The sequence below is a fragment of the Triticum dicoccoides genome, chromosome 7A (assembly GCF_002162155.2).
Source record: "Triticum dicoccoides isolate Atlit2015 ecotype Zavitan chromosome 7A, WEW_v2.0, whole genome shotgun sequence".
NCBI classification, from domain to species: Eukaryota; Viridiplantae; Streptophyta; class Magnoliopsida; order Poales; family Poaceae; genus Triticum; species Triticum dicoccoides.
In genome coordinates this window covers 604,579,818-604,593,964 of record NC_041392.1, presented here as the reverse complement: position 1 = coordinate 604,593,964, position 14,147 = coordinate 604,579,818, and positions in this window count along the sequence as shown.

The window sequence follows — 14,147 nt, the reverse complement described above, 5'->3', positions numbered from 1 at the left end:
AAAATGAGCAAGAACATGGGAGAGAGAGCAAGAGTGATTTTTTTTCTGGAGGTAGGTGACAATGTGGGCGAAAGCGATAAGTGAGGGGGCCCACATGGGGACCACAACCCCCTAGGGCATGCCAGGGGTGCTGGCACGCCTAGGTGGGTTGTGCCCACCTGGTGCACCCCCTCTGGTTATTCCTGCACCAAAAGTTCTTAAATATTCAGGAAAAAATCATATAAAATTTTCAGGGCATTCTGAGAACTTTTATTTTTGGGTCATTTTTTATTGCACAGGAAATTCAGAAAACAGAAAAACATGGCATTTTGTTTTATTTAACTAATTAAAACAGAGAGTAAAAAGTAGGGACAAAAAGAAGTGCTTACTAAATTCATCAACTTCATACCGTTCAAAAATGATCCATTAATAAGGTTGATCATGTCTTATTAATAACCACTTTTGGTTAGCATGAAACCGAAGAACTTTCATAAAGCACTAAGTTACCTCAATGAGGATTTGCATTTCACCAATAGTAGGCATTTCATATTTCTTTTTGACAGTAGGTAGAGGTATTTGAAAACTTCCAATAGTGATTGTAGGAGATTTTTCAATAACATTAATACCATTCACTTGGAATTGTTTCCTCGGAAAGTGCACCGTATGCTCATTACCATTAATATGAAAAGTGACCTTGCTTTTATTGCAATCAATAACAGCCCCTGCAGTATTCAAGAACGGTCAACCAAGGATAATTGACATGTTATCGTCCTCGGGCATCTCAAGTATAACAAACTCAGTCAAAATAGCAACATTAGCAACAACAACGAGCACATCCTCATAGATAACAATAGGTATGGCAGTTGATTTGTCAGCCATTTGCAAATAAATTTCAGTAGGTGTGAGTTTACTCAAGTCAAGTCTTTTATATAAAGAAAAAGGCATTGCACTAACACCAGCTCCTAAATCACACAAAGCAGTTTTCACATAATTCTTTTTGATAGAGCAAGGTATAGTTGGTATTCCCGGATCTCCAAGTTTTTTAGGTACTCCATCTTTGAAAGTATAATTAGCAAGCATAGTGGAGATTTCAGCTTCCGATATTTTTCTCTTATTTGTGATGATGTCTTTCATATACTTTGCATAAGGAGGCATTTTCAGGATATCAGTCAAGCGAGTACGCAAACAGACTGGCTTCAGCATTTCAGCAAAGCGTTCAAATTCTTCATCATCATTCTTTTTAGTTGACTTGGGTGGAAAAGGCATAGGTTTTTGAATCCACGGTTCTCTTCCTTTACCGTGTTTTCTAGCAACAAAGTCTCTTTTGTCATATCTTTTATTTTTAGGTTGTGGGTTATCAAGATCAACAGGTGGTTCTATCTCAACATCATTATCTGGTTCTTTTTCATTTCATTAGGTGAGTGTTCATTACCAAATTGAGTTTCAGTATCAGAGATAGAAACTTCATTTTCATTATTAGGAGGTTTCTCTATTTTAGGTTCACTAGAAGTGTGCAAAGTCCTATCATTTTTCTTTTTCCTTTTCTTCCTAGAAGGACTAGGTTCACTAGTGTTAGCTCTTTGTGAATCTTGTTTAATTCTTCTAGGGTGTCCCTCAGGATAAAGTGGTTCCCGAGTCATTTTACCTCCTCTAGTTGTAACTCTAACAGCAAAGTCATGCATATTATGATTCATTTCATCAAGCAATTCCATTTGAGATTTAGCAACTTGTTCTAATTGAGTTTGAACCATAGAAGCATGTTTTCCAACACCTATAACATCATTTGATATTCTAAATAACAAGTCACTCAAGCGAGCAATCATATTAGAATTATATTTCAATTGTTTCATACCATTTGTATTGAAGTGATATTGTTTTCTAATGTAGTTTTCAAACTCATAAAGGCATTGACTAGGATGCATATTGTGAGGATTATCATTTTCATTAAACTTCATAGGAGAATTTACCTCTACCACCTTAGGCAGTGGTGGTGTATTAAGCCCATGTATTTCTTCAATAGGAGGTAAAATTTTAACATCCTCAACTTTAATACCTTTTTCCTTCATAGATTTCTTTGCCTCTTGCATATATTCAGGACTGAGATATGATATACCCCTCTTCTTCGGAGTGGGGTCAGGCAGTGGTTCAGGAATAGTTCGATCATCATAATTTTTCAATATGTTATTCAATAATTCTTCAGCTTGAGCAATAGTTCATTCCTTGAAAGCACAACCAGCACAACTATCTAGGAAGTCCCTAGAAGCATCGGTTAGTCCATTATAGAAGATATCAAGTATTTCATTTTTCTTAAGAGGATGATCAGGCAAAGCATTAAGCAACTGGCAAAGCCTCCCCCAAGCTTGTGGGAGACTCTCTTCTTTAGTTTGCACAAAGTTAAATATTTCCTGTAAGGCAGCTTTTTTCATATGAGCAGGGAAATATTTTTCAGAGAAGTAATAAGTCGTATCCTGGGGACTACGCACACAACCAGGAGCAAGAGTATTGTACCAATATTTAGCATCACCCTTTAATGAGAAATGAAATAATTTGAGAATAAAGTAATAACGAGTTTTCTCATCATGAGTAAAAAGGGTGGCTATATCATTCAACTTAGTAAGATGCGCCACAACAGTTTCAGTTTCATAACCATGGAAAGGATCAGATTCAACCAAAGTAATTAACTCTGGGTCGACAGAGAATTCATAATCCTTATCATCAATATAGATAGGTGAAGTAGCAAACTTAGGATCACATTTCATTCTAGCATTCAGAGAGTTTTCTTTATACTTTTGTAGTAATTTCTCTAGATCATCTCTATCATTACAAGCAAGAATATCTCTAGTTTCTTCTTCACTCATAACATAACCTTCAGGTATCTTAGGTCATTCATATCTAGGAATGCTAGTTCTAGCAGGTGTTTCAGGAGATTCAGTTTCAAGCTCATCATCAGATTCAACATCATGTTGTATAACTCTAGCAATTTGTTTATCAAGAAATTCACCAAGTGGCACATCATCATTATCAAGGAAGGTACTAGCATCATCATAAGCATCATTCATAGCAGAAGTAGCATCATCAATAACTTGCGACATATCAGGATTAATAGCATGTGGTGGTGTTGCAAGTTTACTCATAACAGAAGGTGAATCTAAAGCAGAACTGGATGGCAGGTCCTTACCTCCCCTCATCTTAGAGGGATAAACCTTAGTCTTTGGATCCTTCATATTCCTCAAAGTGATAATATGATAATAATCCCAAGTGACTCAACAAGTATAGCTATGATCCCCGGTAATGACGCCAGAAAAAGGTCTTGATAACCCACAAGTATAGGGGATCGCAACAGTTTTCGAGGGTAGAGTATTCAACCCAGATTTCTAGATTCGTCATAAGGGGAGCTGAGTTTTCAATTCAACCACACCTAGAGATTAATTATCTGCAGCAATATGATCAGTAGCGAAGTAGGTTGATAGTTTTGATAGTAGTGACAGTAGCAACGGTAACAGTAACAGTGATAGCAGTAGTTTGTAGCAAGTGCAATAGTGATGATAGCAGTAGTAACTTAGCAGAAACAATAAGGATAAATTTGTAGGCATTGGATCGGTGACTTGTTGGATGATATTCATCATGAGACAGTTATAACCTAGGGCGATACGGCACTAGCTCTAGTTCATCGATATAATGTAGGCATGTATTCCGTAAATAGTCATACATGCTTTATTAAAAGAACTTGCATGACATCTTCTGTCCTACCCTCCCGTGGCAGTGCGGTCCATATTGGAAACTAAGGGATATTAAGGCCTCCTTTTAATAGAGAACCAGAACAAAGCATTAACACATAGTGAATACATGAACTCCTCAAACTACGGTCATCACCGGGAGTGGGCCCAGTTGTTGTCACTCCGGGGTTGCCGGATCATAACCGTAGTAGGTGACTATAACTTGCAAGATCGGATCTAAACATGGATATAATGATGAATTCATAAACGGTTCAGATCTAAAATCATGGCACCCGGGGCCATGGTGACAAGCATTAAGCATGGCAAAGTCATAGCAACATCAATCTAAGAACATAGTGGATACTAGGGATCAAGCCCTAAGAAAACTAACTCGATTACATGATGATTCTCATCCAACTCCTCACCGACTAGCGAGCCTACGAAGGAATTACTCACTCCCGGTGGGGATCATCATGGAATTGGCGATGGAGGTGGGTTGGTGGTGACGAATGATGTCTACTACACAACCTTCTTCTTGTAGACATTGTTGGGCCACCAAGTGCAGAGGTTTGTAGGACAGTAGCAAATCTCCCTCAAGTGGATGACCTAAGGTTTATCAATCCGTAGGAGGCGTAGGATGAAGATGGTCTCTCTCAAGCAACCCTGCAACTAAATAACAAAGAGTCTCTTGTGTCCCCAACACACCTAATACAATGGTAAATTGTATAGGTGCACTAGTTCGGCGAAGAGATGGTGATACAAGTGCAATATGGATGATAGATAAAGGTTTTTGTAATCTAAAAATATAAAGACGGCAAGCTAACTAATGATAAAAGTGAGCACAAATTGCAATGCGTTGAAACAAGGCCTAGGGTTCATACTTTCACTAATGCAAGTCCTTTCAACAATAATAACATAATTGGATCACATAACTATCCCTCAACATGCAACAAAGAGCCACTCCAAAGTCACTAATAGCGGACGACAAACGAAGAGATTATGGTAGGGTATGAAACCACCTCAAAGTTATTCTTCCCAATCAATCCGCTGGGCGATTCCTATAAGTGTCACAAACAACCCTAGAGTTTGTACTAGAATAACACCTCAAGACACAAATCAACCAAAACCCTAATGTCACCTAGATACTCCAATGTCCCCTCAAGTATCCGTGGGTATGATTATATGATATGCATCACACAATCTCAGACTCATCTATTCAACCAACACATAGAACTTCAAAGAGTGCCCCAAAGATTCTACCGGAGAGTCAAGACGAAAACGTGTGCCAACCCCTATGCATAGATTCCCAAGGTCACGGAACCCGCAAGTTGATCACCAAAACATACATCAAGTAGATCAATAGAATACCCCATTGTCACCACGGGTATCCCACGCAAGACATACATCAAGTGCTCTCAAATCCTTAAAGACTCAATCTGATAAGATAACTTCAAAGGGAAAACTCAATCCATTACAAGAGAGTAGAGGGGGAGAAACATCATAGGATCCAACTATAATAGCAAAGCTCGTGATACATCAAGATCGTACCACCTCAAGAACATGAGAGAGAGAGAGAGATCAAACACATAGCTACTGGTACATACCCTCAGCCCCAAGGGAGAACGACTCCCTCCTCATCATGGAGAGCACCGAGATGATGAAGATGGCCACCGGTGAAGGATTGCCCCCTCCGGAAGGGTGCCGGAATGGGTCTAGATTGGTTTTCAGTGGTTACAGAGGCTTCTGGCGGCGGAACTCCCGATCTATTGTGCTCCTTGAAGTTTTTAGGTTATATGGGTATATATGGGAGGAAGATGTACGTCGGTGAACCTCCGGGCTATCCACGAGGCAGGGGGGCGCGCCCACGGGGGTAGGCACGCCCCCCACCTTCGTGGGCAGCCCGGGACTTTCCTGGTCCAACTCCGATACTCCGTGGGCTTCTTCTCATCGAAAAATAAGTTCCGTGAAGTTTCAGGTCAACTGGACTCCGTTTGATTTTCCTTTTCTGTGATACTCTAAAACAAGGAAAAAACAGAAACTGGCACTAGGCTCTAGGTTAATAGGTTAGTCCCAAAAATCATATAAAATAGCATATCAATGCATATAAATCATCCAAGGTTGATAATATAATTGCATGGAACACTCAAAAATTATAGATACGTTGGATACGTATCAGCATCCCCAAGCTCGTCCTCGAGTAGGTAAATGATAAAAACAGAATTTTTGATGTGGAATGCTACCTAACATATTTATCCATGTAATTATCTTTATTGTGGCAAGAATATTCAGATCCATAAGATTCAAGACAAAAGTTTAATATTGACATAAAAATAGTAATACTTAAAGCATACTAACAAAGCAATTACACTACAAAAAAATACACTTCCGTGATGATACATGTTTGTCACAGTAGGTTGCTTTTTTTGTCATGCATGTACATCCATGACAAATTTATGACAGAATCAAGATAGTCATACATGTGTTGTCGTAGAAGTGTTCCATGACATTACCAAAATTATCATCATGGAAGTGTCCACTTCCATGACGATAAATCACGCGTCACAGAAGTGCTTTCGTCAAGGGTGACCAACACGTGGCATCCACCATAACGGAACACCGTTAAGCTATTGGGTCGGGTTTTGGATCCGATAACCCGTTAACATCCCCGGCCAATGGGGATTTTCCACATGTAAAATCATCATTGGCTAGAGGAAACACGTGTCGGCTCATCGTCGGGACAGATGTCATCCACTCACTGGATAGAATGCGCCTATGATACGTCGACACGTGGCACGGCCCAACAAGTTTAAATGGGCCGGCCCACCTAAAGGCCCACAAGATTTTGCAGACCATAATGGGCCGGCCCAGCTAAAGGCCCACGAGATTTTGTGGACCATAATGGGCTGGCCCAGCTAAAGGCCCACAAGATTTCGCGGGCCATAATGGGCCGGCCCAGGTAAATGCCCACAAGATTTTCGTGTGCCATAATAGGCCGACCCAGGTAAAGGCCCACCAAATTCTTGCGGATCATAATGGGCCAGCCCAGCTAAAGGCCCATGAGATTTTGCCGACATTAATGGGCCGGCCCAGCTGTAGGCCCACAAGATTTCGAGGACCCTAGTAGGCCGGCCTGTTAACTGGCTGCCATGTTTTGGGCTAAATGTCGGCCCATATTTGATCTGGTCTATTAATGGCCTCCCATGCTCCGGGCCTAATAGTGGCCCATATGAGATCCGGCCCGTTAAAAGCCTACCATGTTCGGGGCCAAATTACGGCCTAGATCAGGTCCGGCCCTTTAACAGGTTTTGGGCCTAATTATGGCCCATATCGGATTCGTCCCGTCAACTTGACACTATGCTTTTGGGCCCACATGCTAAAGGCCCACTTAGTAATTCGGCCTGATATTAGTTTTGGCCTGTTAAGGGCCCGTTTAACATTTCGGCCCTATATTAATTTCAGCCTGTTAAAATCCCGTCATATAGTTGGGCCTAACTACGGCCCGGTTTGCATCCGGCCTGCTCGCAGCCGATATCAGATTGGGCCAAACAAGGACCAAGACAATTTTTCGGCTTGTTAAAAGCCCGTGATTTGATTCGCACAATCATGGGTCGGGGTTCATTTCGGGCTGCTGTCGGCCCGTGAGCTGATCGGCACGATTCAGGCCCAACCTACATCGTGATTGCATGACGGCCCGATTATGTACCGTAATTTTACGGTTTGGCCGGTTTACTGCAAAGACAGGATATATATACAGTAAAATAACTGTAGCATCATGAATAAGGAAAAACCTATACTATACAATAAAGAAATTACGGCATATTACATCCACTGGGCATCAAAGTTCGCCACTATGATAATAAAGCACAAGTAGATAGCAGATTACATACACTGGGCATCAAAGATCGCCACCAGTGTAAATAAACACGCCGACAAATTAATATACAAAACCGACAGCACTTCAATAGAGTTCAAGATAGGTTAGCCCTATTGGGGAGCTGCTGCGCAAGCAGCTGAGCAAGATGATGAGACTGCGCTTGTTCAACACTTATATCTTCCTCACTCTAAAAGATAAACAAGCAGACATATGACAGGTATTGCACATAAAAGTATCAGTGCTGACAATTCATCACATTTCTTACTGACGAATAAAGTGACACGGTTTAAATTTGCATTAACACAATATGGTATTGTTCATGTCAAGACATGGCAGGAAATGACATTGTGAAGGAGTTGGCAGCTTCACGACACCACCGGATTACAGATCAAGAACTCATAAGTATCAATGGTTAGTGTGGTGTCAATTTATACCATTTCATATTGGCAAATAAGGAGACATTTTAAATAATAGTGGAATGATATGACATTGTTCATAGTTATGACATTGTGCTGTGGTGGGTAGGTTCACCACACCACTGGATTACAGATGAAGAACAGAAGCATACATGCAGTGCAAAAGAAGATCACTTGCTCTGTATAGTTTAATTTACATGGTATGAAGCAGGAAGTTGGTTGTACAACTGAAAACTTAAATTGAGAAAGGACAAACTTTTGTTTATGAACTACATAATAAACTTTAAACAAGCAATTTGATGCAAACACCAAAAATAAACAGCTGTTGCAGTCATGCCTAACCAAATATATACAACAAAGTTTGAAGGCTTGAGATGGACAAAATTACATTATTGGTGAAGACAGGCTCTATAAAGGCCTTTTTCATGCTGATGGGGGGGGGGGCAATTCAAGAAGTTTACCACATAATCTTCTTCAAAAGCATTGCCTTTATTTTACATTTTGTTAAGAGTAAATATAGATGTGATAATATACGAAAAAATGGAGAATATTTAAAATAAGATGAAGAGTGATGCTACATAAACAATTAGTTATAAATGTAAGTGCAGCGATACAGGCAAAAGGTACAGCCAAGAGCAATGCACAACTAAACTTCTTCAGTACCAACCTTATGGTCAGAGTAAATATAGATCTGATGTGTAGAAAATGGAGGGCAAAGGAAAATAAGTTGTAGAGTGATGGTACATGAACAACTACCTGTCATTATAAGTACACTGATAAAGGACAACATGTACTTACAAGAACAATGCAGAGCTAAAAAAACATTGGCATTGGATATATTCTACACTAATGTAACCATTCATACAGATCAGATAATTTGGAGCGAACAATTGATAAGCAAGCTATCATGCATACTGCTGTCACATAATGAACCAGGTATGTATGCAAGTACAGTGATACAGGATAACAGGTACTAACAAGAGCAAAGCAGCGGGCAGCATATTTGCGATATCATGTCGTTCTTGTCAAACTGGAATTCTTCTTCGAGCAGATTTCCTGCAAAAAAGATCCGTAAGGCACATGCGGAAAACTAGAAGTTCAAATTGTCATGTGATTTCATAGACAGTACCTCATCCTGGGAATGAGACCAGTGCATAAAAAGGTTTTTCCATTCAATGTCTTCTAAATTTAGCACAGGAGACTTCACCGGAAATTCGTTTATAGACTTGCCATCAAAGTGTGATTTCCTCAGGTAACGCTGATACTGCTGCAATGCTTCTTTGAGAAGCACAAGCAAGCTTTGCTCGTCATGACTATCTAGATTGACCCTCGCCTAGTTACAACAATGTAATGTAAATCATTCATATGTTTAATCAGCAGAAAACAGGAAAATAATAACCATGAATAATAGCACTTCCACGTAAGTTGGACAGGAAGATGTGAAAATGGTGTTTGTCTTCAGAATAATCTTCCCATGATGGGAATATATGCACGTAGTCCCTAACAACATTGAAAGCATTGTCTTTTAAACTAGGAATAAATGGAATGGGGTTCCAATCTGCAGGAATTGGCCGTCTCTGCAGTTGGGATAGGTCTTCGGCCAGTGGACTTGGTGTACTTTTTGCTGGAGTGGGATTTTTCTATGGTACAGCTAGTGCTATGGCAAATGAAATCGGTATACCTTTTGTTGGAGTGTAGGTCCTATGTGGTGGGGCTAGTGGTGTGGCCAGTGAAGTATGGGTACAGTCTGCTGGAGTCGGTCCTACGTTTTGTGTCACTGGTTGTACAGCCAATATAAGTGGGGTGCTGTCTGATTTCTCCATTACCACCACGTTTTTCAAGGACTTTGCTGGTGCTCCTTCAGGTTCGGCAATCACCCTCTTCCTTTTTGATGTCTGATGCACAAGAACAACATTTGAGTGGAAAAACATGGTATGATGACGGATGGAATATGTATTGATAGTGGATGGGCATGGCATCTCGACATATATGATGAGTAAACTAAGCACATGGCGGTGCAACAAAGTGGAAGAAATGCAAGACAACATATGCAAGATACCCGCAATCAATAAAACATTGCCAAATTAGAACATGCACCTTGATGGGTGAACAGGACAGGCCATCTGCCTTTGACTCCTCGAGGTTAGAATAGTCATTAGGATGATATTCTGAACAAGAATCAATAGGTGGGGAGCGTATGAGTTTCATTGCATCCAGAATGGCACTCAATGCCTTGGTGCCAATTTTGTAAGTCATTGCAGTGTTTAGCTTCAAGAGTGGACTGCTGCTAGTGCGACACAAAGCAGCTACACAGATCATAGTGTAGATATAACGGGAAAACCTTAAGCATCAGAGTAAAATCAGCAAAGTGGAACTTGCTGGAATATATGTGCTAGTATTGCCGGTACGGCTAGAAAGGCTTCGGATACCAGCTCTCTTGAAGTGAAGGTGCGGTACTGTTAATATCAATGTAACTCTCAAAGGCGACACAGCTCCCCGCATTTCCTTGCTATTCTTATAGGATTCAAGTGGGCAGGCCACTACAAAGCCTATTCCTATGTTTACAAGATCCTACGAATCAAAGAAGCTCAAAGTGTCCATCAAACCCGACCGTATAGACCTCTACACTGCAAATGTCCCTGCTCATCTTTAGTACAAGGAACATACTGTACTACTATCATACTCCCTCAGTTCCAAAATATAAGTCTTGGTAGAGATTTCCACTATGGATCACATACAGATGTATCCAGGTACATTTTAGAGTGTAGATTTACTCATTTTGCTCCATATGTAGTCCATGGTGGAATCTATACAAAGACTTGTATTTAGGAACAGAGAGAGTACATATTAAAGAAGAACGGAAGAGGAACATGGTAAAGAAGAGCAAGCAGATTTTGGATAATAAAATGTTGGTTGCATAGTGCCCACACATGATGAACCAGAGTGCATTAAGAATGCAACTCCTAGCTGTCTCTCGACCATTTCAGGCGGTTGGATGAAGATCCTACATCTCGTAACCCTTCTTCTTCCCATACAGAACACCGCACGGGCCGCCGACTGGACTACCGGCCCCCACCGCCTGTGTTCCTCCGCCACCCCCACCCCAACCCCCACCCGCGTCGAGTTTTCTTCGTTCAGCGAGGCCCCATAACCACCCGAGCCCCTTCGATCGCACCGGCGAACTCCGACGAGCTCTGAAAAATTAACTGACCCAATTTTGAAATTTAGTCTACTGTGATTTAACTAGTGTGGAATATAAAAGGGAAAAACCATAAGCATTGCAAGTATGGTGTTGAGGGTGGCATGGCGGATCTGAAGGTGCAAACCGGACAAAGGCAACTTCGCAACCAAGACAAGAAATTAGAGTAAAGCAGTGGCGATCTATTTTCTTGCTGCGATAAATAAGTTGAGCAGATACGAAAGAGTACCGCCTCTGGTGCGGCGCCGTCTACACATCTGTTGAGTATTTGAAGGTGTTGTGGTAGCAATGGCTGTCGGCAGCGTGGAAGCAGATCTAGGAGAGTAGACGGTGGCGGCGGGGCGCGGTGGACGAGACGGTCGTAGGAGCGGCACCGGCAAGGTTGACGATGGCGGGGATGAAGCGAGAGGACGGGACGCAAGGATCCTGGTCCGAAGCCGTGGATGAGAGAGGTGGATCTCTTGTAATGGACGATGGCGTCGGGGTATCAGCTCCGGCATGGTGGAGGAGGACGGCGATGGATGGGGTGGTGGACGGCGGCGGACGAAGGAGGGTGGGGTGGAGAGGGTGTTTTGGCACCCACGGAGTACGAATGGGGAAAAGGGAGGTAGAGAGGAAGGGGGGAACCGTGTATTCAGGGCGCGCTTGTCTCAAATGCGAGGAAATTTACAAACTTAGCCCCCGTTTCAAATTTCTACTACATCACAGCAACACTAGTTGGTTGGGGATAGGACGGTAATCTCGCATACACCGAATATTTGCCGACGAGAGTTTGTTTTTGGCGCCCACCGTGTATGAATATGAATCGGGGAGGTAGTCGATTGTGGCCGAGGACACACTGTGTTTTGGCACCCACCGTGTATGAACCCGGGTAAGAGGCGGTTACATCATGTTTGGGTGAAATTACAAACCTACCCCTATCGCAACCTATAGAAATCCAGCATATAGGCCTTGCATGGCAGGGATAGGCAGCGGTGATTTCCTTCTCGCAGATTTTGGTTCCGGGCGGTTACTGCGACTTTCCCCGCTTCGTTCAAATTTTGCAGAGTGCACGTTTACCGTGCCAACTCAATTCGAATCCCGTTTGTATTCTATTTTTTTCGGGCAGGATCCATTTTCAATTGGAATTACATTCTATATACATCATTTTTTGTATATACTTTCAAAAGCACAACACCATTTATACATAAATATGGTTTACAAATGGCATGATCTCAGATTCATAAGGTTGTATCCATCAATTTGGATTTTCAAATATTTGAAACCACTTTATGTTGAAATCCAATGTATGCATTCCTCGCTAACTGTTTCCAATTAATGTGTGTTTCATGCGGTTTTTTTTTTACTTCTCAAACATGTATAATGTGTTTCACACATGCAACATATAGTGTAATCCCATTTAGACATTAATTGCATATAAACCAATCATTGTTTGTAATTGAAGAATCTATGGATCACCAATATTGACAAACTATATAACATTACATGTGTGCCCAAATTCAAATGAATATGCATGTTTGATACACCAATTTGCGTTATGATATTATTGATGTCGTGATCTCCTGTTTAAATATTTGAATCCCCTTTAATCCAGATATTCGTCTCATATAGCTATCACTCATATTTATATAGGACTATCTCTCTGGACCTATACGCGTTCGTCGTCTCTCAGGTATCTCTCCTACTACCTGTATGTCGACAATGATCTTTTATCTTCGTAACACACTGACGGTACTCTCTCCCTCGACCTTCATCACTCTATCTCTCTCTAAGTATATCTCGCTCCCTGCTAAGTGTCTCTACCTATGATTCTCCATGTGGAATCTCTTTCTCTCACACAAACACAAAACTTTGTCTCCCGGGGGCTCTCATTTCTCTCTACTATTCCCATGTGTGCCACTTGCACACCCCTCATACAGAGATGTCTTTCACTCCTTAGATATGAGAACCTACGACTCGTCCTCATCAATATCTCTTTCTCACACACAAACACAAACTCTGTCTCCCAGGGTCTCATATTTCTCCATTGTTCTCTTGTATGTCGCTCGCACACACCCTCTCTCCCTAGAGATATCTTGCGTTCCCTCGTATATCTCTCTAGCTATCACTCTTGTTGTGAATTATCTTTCTCTCTCGCAGACACAAAACTCTGTCTCTCTGGATCTCATTTCTCTCTGATATCTGTTTGTATGTGACTCACACGCACCCTCTCTCTATCTCTCTCACACCCACACACATAACCCAGCCTTCTGATCCACTCAACTCCTATCTCTAACACACACTAGCTAGCATATTTATCTTCCTATTTATCTGTTTCTCCATCAACCTTCTTTCTCGCCCTCACTCTTGATTCCTATCAAGCACACTACATATGTTTCTCTCTACATCAGTCAAGTGCCCTCTCACACACATATATAACTTCACCCTTTGAACCACCCGACGGACATCTCCAACACCCAAACTAGTGGATGTCCCTCTAGCTAGCATCTCCATCTCTGTATCTATCTGTAGTTTCTCCGTCAACATTTCTTTCTCGCACGGAGTCTTGCTTCCTATCACCCACACTATATATGTCTCTCCATACATATGCATTTATAGGTTGGTCTCTTTTTCACAATCGTTGCACCTCACTCCCTCTGTTCGCCATAGATGCATGCTCCAGCCCACGCCACCATCTCTTAAAGACAAAAACACATGCTCAATTGTCGGGACTTCTTCCATGCATTCTCACATGCATGCATATTGTCATACCGATCCGTCTCTCCCATGTCGTTGATCTTATGACTTATGTCTTCTTTCTTTTATCTCGATCATGCGGGCGCGCACACACACACACATCCCACGTCTACATGTATACCTCTCACACATGCACGTTCAAGGTCTCTATGTCTCCATACGTAGTTAATTGCCGTCAATCCTAACGCCACATCCAATCGTTCTCCTCTTTTGTGCACATAACTTCC